Source organism: Pteropus alecto, unplaced genomic scaffold, assembly GCF_000325575.1.
Source record: "Pteropus alecto unplaced genomic scaffold, ASM32557v1 scaffold33, whole genome shotgun sequence".
NCBI classification, from domain to species: Eukaryota; Metazoa; Chordata; class Mammalia; order Chiroptera; family Pteropodidae; genus Pteropus; species Pteropus alecto.
Genome location: NW_006435762.1, coordinates 6,167,203 through 6,178,941, shown reverse-complemented (window position 1 = coordinate 6,178,941; position 11,739 = coordinate 6,167,203). Strand labels below are relative to the sequence as shown.

Here is an 11,739-nt window from a genome sequence, read left to right as displayed (position 1 = left end):
GGCGTGAAATTTTTGGAAACTTTAACTTCTATAAGCCTCAGTTTTCTCATATTAAGACTAACTGTTAGTCTTGTAGAATTGATGAGAGAAATATGTGATATGTGACACATATTTGACATTAAACTTAAATGAAGAAGCCCCCTTACCACCCTCCTTAGGAAATAGAACCTTACATAGGCTAAATGATTGTCTAAAGCCATGTTGCTGGCAGAGTTGCAAATGCAAAGCCAGGACTAGCATCCAAGTCTTCTGAATCTACGCGTATGTACATGCCTGTCCCTTGTGCCTAAACTCTGGGCTGAGACTGAACATTCTGCAAGAAGCTGAAAACAATTTGCCTTTGCTATCATCCTGCTACTATATACACTCCATTGACCTAAGATACCACTGAAGACTGCCATCTCCTGGTGTGATGAGAAAACTGAGGTTTAGAGGTTAAATGACTTGGTCAAGGTCAAATAACTGTTTAGAGCCATGTCCACCTTGCTGCTCTCTCTCTTGCCCATGTGACTGAAACATTGTGGTTTAATCTGGATGGACCCTGTGTAGAGACAGCTACATCAACAGGAATAGCAGCATCAGGCCTGGCTCCAGTGCATCATGGAGAAAGACAACAACTTGGTATTTCTTTTCAAGACAGCCTCAGAGCAATATGATAACATGAAAGAGGAGGATGATTAAGATGCGAAAGGTAGAGAATACTCAGAGAATGATGAGGACATGCAGGACATGGACGAGATATGTGATTACAGTGCGTAGCTTGTTGATGGAGAGGTCATTGAAGTAGACATGGAAGGCAATGAACAAGATCAGGACCAGTGGATAATGTAGTATAAGTCCTGACATTTGTTTATGTTTTTCTTTATATAATGTAAGTGCCTGACTAAGTTTGTTGCCAAGGCATTCATTTCAGAGAAGCGTTTACTTCAAAGACAGCTATCTGCAATGAATATATTGCTAGCCACATGCCCAGATAAAGAGCCAGGTCACCTCCCCAACTAATACTCCTCTTTTTTAGAGACCTTGGTTGATTTCAATAACTTACCACTGAGCTACTGGTTTGTGCTCTCTTCCTGTGCTTTAAATTCCTGCATTATATTTTAAACTCACCAATATTGAGTGAACATGTGAAACCCTAGGCCCCCACCCTGGACCCCAATAAAAGCAGAACCCCAGGCCAATATGTGCCCACTCTTTCTACCTCTGACCTCACTCTGTGACCCCGGGTGTGCTGTGTAATTTCCAAACTTGTAAGTAACAGAGTTTTTGAAACTTTTCAAAGTTTCATCATGGTTATTGCTGAAGGGCGTCTTACAATTATAAGAATCACAAGTTTGGTCCAGCCACAACTTTGGTTATTGTTAGGCTGAGACCAGTACAAAACAGATAATTTAGGTAGACAGGCAAGGTGGCCTCAGGAAGATTCCAGGACAGCGCAACATGCTTTATACTCCCTGCAGAACCAGCCGATGGCTATTTAGGAAAACAAAAACAAAACGGCAAGAAAGACTTCTCACTTGGGCTACCCTTAAGAAAATGTCATACCCAACCCATCTCCAAGTAAGGAAATAGAGATAGTAAAATTGTCAGTAATTTATTAAACTGCCGAGGTTTATCTGTTTCCCCTGAATGAGTATCTAGTTAACATAAATTGGTTAAAATTATACATCCAGTAATTGAATTACTACCCATGAAGTGGAACCAGGGAGAAATAGCTATTGAGCTATAATGAGTGAAACTCACATTCCCAACACATTCTTTCTGCCAACTGTGCTCCCTCTTCTTCCCTTACTAAGATTTCTACAAATTAAGTTGGAAAAAAAAAATGTGGCATGTGCATAGTGAAGCAAGAAGGATTTTTAATGAAAAGAATAAACCCTCACATGCATTCAACCACTATGCTTTAGTATAAGGAGGCTGAAAACCTTTTATGATCTCATGGGAACTGATCAGAAGAAGTAAAAAGAAGGACTTGGCAATTAAATGTGAAAACTTAGAAGGACTTGGAGCTCCTGTGATGTCATAATATCAAGTATTTGCTGGGAATATTTTAAGAAATAAAATTAAACCCAATTTCTGAAATTACTGAGCTTTAGATCAGAGCTTACCATATTTGTAATGCATAAATTAATTACCTGGGGATTGTGTGAAAATTCAGATTCTGATTCAGTAGCCCCCTTGGAGGTCTCTCGGTCTCTAACAAGCTTCCGTGTGTGCTGAGGGACCATAAACTGAGCAGTAAACCCTTAGACCATGTTGACCATTTCTGAGATGCTGAAACACTGAGATTCCCTAAATAATTGCTCTAATGTTCACATTTTGAAAAAAAATGCATTGCTGGCAGTAAACGTGTTCAAAAAAATAGTAGCTTTATCTGGACTAATGATGGTGGAATGCCAGATCATGAGTCAAAAGTGAGCTCCAGGATGAGCTTGAGTCACAGTGAAATTAGCTTCAGAACCTGTTTTAATCCATATGAAGATAAACCTACATTGTTTCTCAGGTCTGTAAGTATTAAATTATTCATATGAATGCTTCAGATCAGCCTTCGATAAATCAAACGAAAAGAATTGAATTGGGAATTGTAATGGTGAGAGAGTTTGAGCTCCTAACCTGATTTATCTGGACATTCTCTTCAGTTATTTTTCTCTTGTTCTGACCAAATGATTCCAGATGATTTAACAGCACCTAAATATAGCCACAGAGACTCTTTCATTGCAGTATGTGATTTTTAAGCTCTGTGATTTTTAAAGCCTTGTTAAATGGATATTAGAGTCAAAACTGAAATCTCAAAGTGCCATGCGAGAGACTAGAGGAAGTCTACAGTAGTTCGTCCAAATGCTTTTTCTTGGTTAACAATGTTGGACTAATATAACTCATTCATAACAATGGTTAATTGTGATAAAATCACCTGGTCCAACTCATATATAAGAATATTTTGTTATTGCATCTAATAACACAATGTTATTCCCTTTAACCCTTAGGATAATTTGGGTTATATAAAAATCGAAATATTTTGTATAGAAGAATTCCATTCATATATGTTGATTTCTATTGATACATAGACCTTAAATTACGGGCTAATAATAATACACTAATTAAAATAGTAAGAAATTAAGCTCATTGTAAATTATGTGTAAGGATTTTAAAATGAATTGAAATAATCATCAATATGATACAAGCAGTTTTATGATAATTTTTTTAAAAGTTAGCTTTTGATAATGCTTTGTCTTATTTGTCTTACAAGATTGCTGAGGATTAAATAAAATAGTGTCTTTGAAAGTGATCTGTAAAGTCTAAATGGTATTGTTGTCTTGTCTCCCCTCCTACCCCTATTTTACATAAGACAACCAGATTAATCTTAAAGCCTCACTTTGATTACATTATTTCTCATTTTAAGTACCTTAGATGCCCATCCCAACTTCAAATGAATTAGGTTTGGCTTCCCTAGGCATTTAAGAATTTCATGCTGCCTTTCTAGCCTTATCTTTAGCTACTTTCCTAATCTAACCTCATATTCCAAAGTTCTTTGGTTACATGAGATCTACCTTGAGTTCCTGGATGAAATTTTCCATTGTCTTCTGCACATATCCATCTGGTTGTTCATAGACACCTGAAAACCAAACATGACCAAAAATAATAGTATGTTTTCTTTATATATTTCCTATTACACATTCAGTTGCCTAAGCCAGAAAATGGAGAGTTATTGTTGTTTTGTTTTCTTTTCTACCTGCACCTCTCTCTCAAGCCCAACTTCAGTTAGTAATGGGGAATTTTTCTTTACCATCTCTTCTTCAGGCCCACCTTCAGCTGTTACTCACCTTCATTTATTCTATCAGATATGTTTCAGGCCTAATATCCTGTGGTTCTTTTAGTAAACAAATATTTATGAATCACCTGCCATGTGTTGATTATTGTATCAGTTTCATTTCATTGCTGTAATATATTACTATGAACTTAGTTGCTTAAAACAACAGATTTACTATTTTATTCTTCTGGAAGTCACAAGTCCCAAAAAGATTTCACTGGGCTAAAATGAAGATGTAGGCAGAGCTGTGCTCCTTCCGCACGCTCAAGGGAGGGAGGACTCCATTTCCTTGCCTTTTCCAGCTTCTACAGACTACTGGCATTCCTTGGCTTGTGACCATTTCCACATTTAAGGCTAGTGATTGTATCCATCCAACCTGTGCTTCTGTTGTCATATCTTCTCTAACTTTGCCTCTCCTGCTTCTGTCTTTCACTTATAAGGATCCTAGCAATTACATTTAGGTTCCACCTGGATAATCCAAGATGGTCTTTTCATTTCAAAATTCTTAACTTAGTCACATCTGCAAAGTCCCTTTCGACATATTAGGTAACATATGTATAGGTTTTGGGGATTAGGACATGGACATCTTTGGAGGAGGGACATTATTCTGCCTAGCTTCCTAAGCAGTATAAACAGAAAAATCAATATGATGATATGGTCTCTTCCTCAAGGAAATCAAACACAAAGCAATTAAATGAGTGGGTGGCAATAATATGCTAAAATTACTGATATGAAATTAGAATAAAAAAATTATTAGAAATTTTTGGGGATCAGAGATGTCTTTGGAAATAAGTGATATCTGAGATATATAAGTAAAATTCTATTCGAGGTTCTTGTTACATTTTAGAAGGGAGAATAATGGCACCAAGATAAGTTTGATATAGCAATTTAGGCTCTAATAACATCAATCAATCTGATTTTTTCACATACACATTGGTGAGCAAATGGGCTTAATATAGACATTAGTTCTACTCCAAATATAGGCACTGTATGTACATACTATGTTCATATACATATTCTTTATGTATATGTTATATATCATTTAACAAATCTTATGTGATAGAACTAAAACATATGTGTAAGGCACTTTTCTCTGGGTAAAGGGGAATAGCAAAATCAGGCACAAATTTTGCTCTCTGGGAACTCACACTCTAGAAGGAATACAAGAAATGGTCATAAATATTCACGAAAATATGAGGCAAAAAGGGATCATTGTCATAGAGAGATATAGATACCGTATTTTGTGTATAGAAGACTGGAAGGAAATATTTTTGGCTAGAGGAAGCAGGAAAGACTTCACAAATAATGTCTGATTTGAGCTGGGGTATCTCAATATAGATGGTTGGGCTTTGGTCATGTTGGTGATAAGAGATAATGTGAAAAAGGGCATATATTCTACATTGCTCTTAGGTAGAGGAGAAAAAAGTTTCTGTTGAGGGGAGATCTTTGAATCTTTGAAACATCAGTTGAAGAAATGTGAATTCTAAATACAATTTCACCTGTACCAAACAGAATTATTCATGTACTTCTATTGCTCCCACCAAACCTTCGGAAGGATTTCTGCTATAGTTTGGTAAGAGAAATATTTAGAAATAAATCAGGTAGTTTCTAATTAGAACGAAAAAGATTAAGAAATTCATAAGTGGGAAAAGTGTTATTACTGAACATTTTCCAAAGAAAACACAGAAAAGTTCATAGATTTGGAAAATGATTTCACAATAATTCATTCAATACATATTAAGCAGTGACTCTCTGCAAACCACTGACAGATTATGTGGAAAATATAAACATTTCAAGACATAGTCCCTACTTTTAATCCATCTATTTTGGGACAAAAAATAGAGATTGAGTATACTACAAAACGGTGTGCGATTCATGTTATATGGTTTGAATACAGAGCAGATTAATTCTAATAGGTCTGATCAGGGAATGCTCATGAGAGAGAACACCTGAGACTGACCTGGAAGAATAAGCAAAATTACAATAGACCAAGGCACATACATAGGGCTGGAGGGAGGGCAAATTGGTAGGGATGGAATTCAGGCAAAAAAGAACATGTAAAAAATCACAGAGATAGAAAAGTAAGGGCGTTTTTAGGAACTGTACATGCCATTCCCTCCCCCCTGCAAAAAATAAATAAATAAATAAATCCGAACTGGGCACTAAACATAGGGAGTATAACTGCAAATAAGACAGTCTTTGACTTTAAAAAGTTTATAGCCTTGAGGAAAGTACAGAGAAGCAAACAACTAAAGAGTAATTTATGTTGTTGCAGAGATAAAACAGAGCCCAGTTTTTGCCTAGGATAGAAGTCACAAAGACCAGAGAGACTTATCCAAAGGAGATGCCATTTGAGCTGAATCCTGAGGAATGACTTTGAGTTGGCCAAGCAAAGACAGGGAAGATGGAAGAGTCTGTGCAAAGACCCAGAGCAGAGACACCAAGGGCACAGTGCATTTGAGGAACTTCAGAAAGTTTATTTGTGGTTGAAATCTAGGCTATATGGAAAAAGAATAGGGAAGCTAATCGATTCAATAGCAACTGGGTCATACAGGATTTTGGAGACTATGTAGGAGGCTGTTTTATCAATCAGATTAGAGTAGTTAAGGGTCAAAGCTATGAAATGGCAATGGGGACTAATAAAGAGAATAAAGGTGAGATAGATATGAGATACATGAAAGGAGATCCTTAGAAACTTATTCTAACTGGTAGGAGTTTTACCACAAGAATTATCTATGCATGTGCTGCTATAGAGAACTGTGAGGAAAACACACTCAGGAGTCAAGTCGAGGTGAGAAAGACCAGGTGCTCTATTCAGGGAGAAAGGACAAAAACAAGTTTGCAAGTAAAAAAAGAAAATTCGGGGGTTGTAGAGGGCAAGAGAAGTGAGGGCAGAATTAAGAATATTCAGGGTTTACAATATGTTCTTTTTGTATACAGGTCACTGTAGATAAAACTAGGTGGAAGATTGCCTTTGTAATAAAATCACCTTAGCTGGGTAAATGCAACTTGATGGATCTTTTTACATAATGTACAGAAGAATGGTTAGACGATTTGGCCAAGATATTTAAAGCTGAATCCTCATAAGAAAAACAAAAAAAAAAACAACCTCGTGAGTCTCAAATCACCTTTTCACTTTACTGTTTTGCTGGTTTACATAGCAAAGAGAAGACATAATATTTCCTGGTAGATGGGCGTAGTTACTTTCATGTCAAATGTAAATAAATCTATAGGTTTGTATTTCTTGTTTCTTGGTGAAAGAAAATATTTAACAGTGGATTTAAACTGTGGGAAAGTCAAAGGGAAATTGACAAGACTGACTCCTATTTATGAATATTATCTTGATGATTGCTTCTTCCTTCTATAAATAATGATTTCTTTAGCTTCAGCTTTCTTCAACTTCAAAGAACCTTTTCAGTTGCCAGAGAGAAAAATGCTTATAGTTCTCCCTCTTTAACACATCTTTTCATATGTGTTGGACAGCCCAGCTCTTTTTTTCTTCCCTTTCTCACCTAACTCCCCACAAAATGTTTTATTTACAACTGTGCACACATTGCTAAGCTCTTTTGTCTCCCCAAACTTTATGTACATATGTATAGAATGGCAACCTGATGTAGACATAGGATATATGAATATTAAGGATACCAACCATCAACTAAAGAGTTTTTTTTAGTCTTGCTCACACACAACCAATTAACCTTTTATCATTTTCAAAAACATAGCTTTATGGCATGAGCTTATTCATCTTCGCTAAAAGACTTCATAGATATTTGAACAAAAGTAGTTTTCATTAAATATTCTTCAACTCTAATATGGAGCCTGTTATAGCTTCCTTTTAGCTTTTTTTCTTCCTTCCTCCTCCTCCTCCTTCTTCTTCTTCTTCTTAGACTTGTTAAAGCTTAGGGTTAAAAAATCACATAGCAAAGTGTGGGCCCTGAGAATCAACCTCAAAAAATGACGTCCAGAGAATCAGAGATGCAATAGTGCAATAGATATCTTGGGCAATGGGTGAAGAAATTAGGCAAACGAATAAATTAGATTTTTCTCAGTATCGGGGAAAAAAGTGATCAGAAGACTATCTATTCTACTGTACAATTTGGGAAAAAATTGAAGACCACCAGTAAGGTATCTTAACGATGGCAAGACTATCACTGTTGTCTTTAAAATGCTCTTCTTGGTAGAAATCCCTAGCAATCCTTGGACAGCATCTATGAGGCATTTGGTTTAGGTCTGTTAGTCCAAGGGCAGGTGGAGGTATACTTTTTGCTGTTTTGCTCTTTCCTGATTCCAACCTAAAACAAAATACTTATCCATTACAGTTCTCTTCTTGTCATTGATTATCTTCTGATTTAATGGCTCAGTAAAATAGTTATACTTAAGCTATTTCATGTTGAGTGGCAATTAGAAAACATGGTTTGTAGATGCGAATCTACTTCATAACCCCATGACAACACCCAGGTGTAGACTGAGATCATAAGCCAGAGGACCTTCCCTTCACTGGCTGGATAGTTTTAAACTCTGGGAGTTTTCTATTTGAAAATCAGATGTCGCATACTTAAGAAGAAGGCAGATTTCTGTCATAGGCATATAAGGAGAATGCAGAAGTAATAACAATACACACGTGGTTTAACTAGCATCTTGCTCTTCTACAGTCATGTAAATTTCAGTGGCTGAAAATAAAAGTTAGCTTTATGATAAAATACAATCCATTTTCCTCAAGTCTGAGAAGTATTAAATCTTGATTTATCTAGGAAAAAATAAAAGTAAATTTCTCCTTACCTGTTATGTCAATGTATATTTCAGATGGATCAATGATTTAACTGTAAACAATGAGGCTACAGAAGAAAATATGAACAACAACAAAAAAATCTTGGAATGAGGAATGTCTTTTTACACAAGACACAAATTCCAGAAAACATAAAGGAAACACTGATACATTTAAATAATAAAATGCAAACATTTCTGCCTAGCATAAAATAACATAAAAGTAAAGAAAATATTGAGTAAAATTATTTACAACACACACAACAAAAAAGTACTGATTTTATTTATCTAGAGAGCTCTTATAATTCCATAAGAAGAGATTTAATAAACAAATAGAAAAATATACAAAATAAAGGAAGGCATTTAATATAAAAAGAAATACAGTGGCTTGTTAGCATAAAAAGATGCTTTACCTCAATTTAAAAATGCAAATTAACACAATGACATTCATTTATATTAAAATGAAAAAGTTAAGAAATTTTTAATTGCATTTTTAGCCAGTGTAGGGATTTTTGAACTCTAATATACTGTTGGAGGAGGGGAGGAGGGTGAGTACACGGTAAATTTGTATAACATCTTTGAAAATCAATCAGGAAATAATAAAAAAAGAAAAAGAAAATATCCTTTGATCCAACCTTTCTGTTTGTAAGCGTTATCAGTTAAGTGTATTTCCATTCATGTGCACAATTATACGTTCAAGGATTACGTTCCATTTCTTATAGTAATTTTTGCTTTACTCTGTATTTACAATGATCATTTCATTTGTTGCTTAGTTTTTTATACTCTTTCCAAATTATAAAATCAAAGAATTATAAAATCATACAAATAACATTTCTTTTTTCACATGATAAAACACATCAGATACTCCAATGGTTTCAATTTTATTTTAGGGACATCTCTATCCGGGTTCCCAGAATCACACTCTGAGCCAGACTTATTGTACTCTAGCCTTGTAGCAGCCATCCTGGATTCCCTCGATTATTCTCCTGGATCCATGCCTTCTTGGATTGATACGCTAGGCTAATATATTGTTAGATATAAAATTCTAGGTTGATCATAATTTCCCCTAAAAGTGTGAAGGCATTTATTCGATGTCTTCTAGCTTCTGGAGGTGCTGTTGAGATGAGAACCCCTTTCTTCCTCGGTGGAAGCTTTAGACACTTATATTCTGATGTCCTGACAATTCATGCTGGTGTGCCTTGATGGAGTGCTTTTTCCACCCATTATACTAGGCAGTTGGTAGGTTCTTTCAATTAATAAACCTGTATTTTTTAGGTCTGAAACCTTTTTATATATTAACTCTTTTATTACATTTTCTTTTATTGTACAATATAACACAAGAAAAACCTCAAGAAATATATGTTTGGTTTAATACATCATTGTAAGAGATATACTCTGTAAAAAAATGAACACCAGGTTAAGAAATACAACCTCCCAAACCACCGCCAAAATTTTCCACATGCTCCATCTCAGTCACAACTTCTCTTCTCTCCTACAAATAATCATCATCTTGAGGGCTTGTTACCTATTAAGCGGTATATTTTTAAAAAAGCTTTTGCAAGTTTCTTTTAATCTTCATGTTATTTCATCATATTTTTTCCTTGTAACATATTCATTGAAGAAACTAGAAAGTTTAATAATATTTTCCAAAGTACGAATTTTGCTGCTTTCATCTCCATCATGTATTTTAACCTGCTTTTTTGCTTATAATTGGACCTATATATTTAGTGCCCATTATTCGTCCTTACATCAATGTCATCTTTCTGTTTGAAGGTCATTTTCTGATACTTTTCTTAGGAAGTATTTATGGGAACAATATTCTCTGAGTTCTTCAATGTCAATAACATTTTGTCTATGACCTTCATACTTGCATCTTAAGAAAAGTTGGTTTATAGCTGAATATAAAAATCAGTGGCTCACATTCTCTTTCTTTTAGTATCTTGCATATGCTAGTCTATTTTCTTTTGGCATAAAGCATCACTTTTAAAAAGTCTGATGATAATCTAATTATATAATAAGGACTCCGTCATAAGTGACTTGGTCTTTTTATCTAGGTGTAAATGACTAAAGATCGTTTTCTTTAATATTCAATAATCTTACTAGAATATGTCTTAACATTTATCATTTTTTGGCCAGTATTCTCAGATAATCAGTCTATCCTTTCAAAATGTAATTTCAAATCTTTTTCTATTATATTGAGAAAGTTTTCTGTTCTGTTTTAGTTTTCTTTTTTGAAGATACCATGTACACATATGTTGAGTCTTTGTCTCTTTTCTTTTTTCTTAAGTTTTGAATCCTTTTTCTCCCTCCTTCTATTCTTTTATCTTTTTGCACTTTTCTTCCTTTTACTTTCTATTTCTCTTTAGGCATTTGTGTGTGTGCATGTGTGTGTGTGTGTGTGTGTGTTTCTAAAAAAAGTTATTTGGTCTTGTGTTTCTTTTGGTGTAATCTTAAATTTAAAACCTTAATTTTTCAATCATTGTTTTTAATTTATAATTCTTTCTTGAGTTCTTCTAAAGCATCTGTTAACTTTTCTAATTCTAATTTATGTTATTATTTTTAGGTTGTATTATTTTCTCAATATAATTTAGTTTATCCAATTTTTATCTTCCAAAAGCTTTTTAGAATTCATCTGTTATCTCTTCTATTATTCTTGTTCTGATAGGCTTATGTATTTTTTACCTTTTATATATATATATACATATATATATTTGTGAAGATTAGAGAAGATACAAAGATATTTTCAATCCACAATATTTAATTAGCCCCATTTTTTTTCTTGGGAGTTCTTTTCCTTATTAATTTACAGACTTTTTCTGTCCAATTCCTTAATTAATCTTTCATTACTTATGTGTGTTGGAAATATTTACTTTCATTATGTACTTGTCATCATTTTAAAAATCTTATCTAATATATTTAAATTTTTAATCCTTTCCTTCATGGTTTATGTTTTGTGTCTTGATTAGTAAATTCTCTACTTCAAGTACATGACAGTGTTTTCCTATATATTCTTCAAAACATTTAAACTTTGCTTTTCACATTTATATCTTTAATTTATGTGATATTAATTTTTGTGTGTAATATGACACAGAGATAATTTTCTCCTAAATAGTTGTTTTTAGCTGAAGAGTTTCTCTTTTATTCTGATTTATAAGATTACACTACCA

General features: G+C 34.1%; 1 pseudogene; it reads left to right on the top strand.

Annotated features, from left to right (window-relative positions):
- Positions 1-474: 474 nt before the first annotated feature.
- LOC102887579 lies at positions 475-831 on the top strand (annotated as a pseudogene).
- The last annotated feature ends 10,908 nt before the right edge of the window (positions 832-11,739 follow it).